The sequence below is a fragment of the Musca vetustissima genome, unplaced genomic scaffold, assembly GCF_032173495.1.
Source record: "Musca vetustissima isolate MV318-11 ecotype Yass unplaced genomic scaffold, APGP_CSIRO_Mvet_v1 utg244495, whole genome shotgun sequence".
Taxonomy (NCBI): Eukaryota; Metazoa; Arthropoda; class Insecta; order Diptera; family Muscidae; genus Musca; species Musca vetustissima.
The window spans coordinates 9991-11558 of record NW_026878979.1 but is presented as its reverse complement, the minus strand read 5'-3'; positions in this window follow the sequence as shown (position 1 = coordinate 11558).

The following is a 1568-nucleotide window of genomic DNA, read 5'->3' as shown; positions in this document are numbered from 1 at the left end:
CACCGTTTAGTTGTAAGATTTGTTTCCATTTTAAAGCAGCTGTGCACAAAATAGGTCCCATGGGCTGTCGGTGTGTGTCACAACTCTCACACACACAATGATAAAAATAGAAACATTTGAAAATAAAAAACATTTTCAAAATTGTCATTTATTTCTTTCTGTTTTCATACACTGAACGAAAAAAGTGGGACATTTTTGGCAAAAATTAGTTCAGATAAAGTCGAAATATGTGACCAATACAATGGGGATTGGCGAAAGAGAAGCAAATCTATCTATATATAGGAAAATATATCATTAGCAAGCATATTTGCATTGAATACAAAATGTTCTTCTGTCTTAAAAATGGAAATGCAAGTTTTTACAACTTTTCTCACAGTTTAATAAGAGAGAAACATACATTTGAAAATTGTGTATTTGAAACAAATACTATAACAAAAATTTGCATGTGTTAGTTTGGACAGCCCTGTTTTAAAGATAACTACATAATGCCTCTCTCATAGAAGCCTTGCTATCTATTTGCAAAACACTCTAGTAGTCGATTTCCACAATCCTCCCTAGATACAAATGTTTTACCATTAAAGAAATTTTGTAATGCAAGAGAAATATATTAATCGCTTAGTGCCAAGTCCGGACTGTATGGCGGATGCATCAAAACTTCCCAACCAAGCTCCCGAAGTTTCTGGCGGGTCTCTGTAGATGCGTGCGGCCTAGCGTTGTCCTGGTGGGACACCACACCTCTCCTATTGGCAAATTCTGTTGACAGTAAAGATCAGAATTTAGTGTTTGGCCGTATGGAAGCAACTCATAATAAATAATCCCCTTTACAGTCCAACCAAATGCATAACAGAAACTTCCGGGTCGTTAGTCCTGGTTTGGTCACCGTTTGAAGTGCTTCACCGCTCTTTGACCATGATCGTTTTCGCAAAGGTTTATAGTATGTGATCCATTTGGTAGAGTTTTAATTTAGAGGAATGGATGGAGCTGGAATCCTGAAATTTGGAATACATTACCCTTTGTAATATGGCGTTTGCGATTCCTGTTGAAAGAAAACTTCCTCCCAGACAATGTTCTATGTAAATTCTTATTATACGAATTTGTATCGAATGTTTATATGTTGAGGTTTCAAACCGATTGTCTGTAATTTGGCACTTGAAGTATAAACAAGCTGTAATCGATCTGTAATGGAACCTATCGATTTTTGGTACTTTGACTGTGCAGCTTATAAAGTATGCAAAGTTGGATAGATTAATTTAATGCTGGGTTTCCACTTTTATACTATGATAAAAGAAAAATAAAATATCAGTTCTGTACCTTTATGTTATATCTAACCAGTGAAACAAGCATTCTGATCGGACGGAGTCGACCATATGATACCCTACGCAACTACCACTGAGCGCTCAGTTTTTGGCGGATCTATTTTTTGAGCCTGGGTAATATTTTGCAGCTTTTCTGCGGCCTCATTTGACCTAAATATTGACTTTGTTATCATGACTTCCCCATGGAAAATTTGTGATGTTCTAAAAAAACACAAAAATAAAGTTTTCGGTCTATTTTTTTCGGTCTATTCC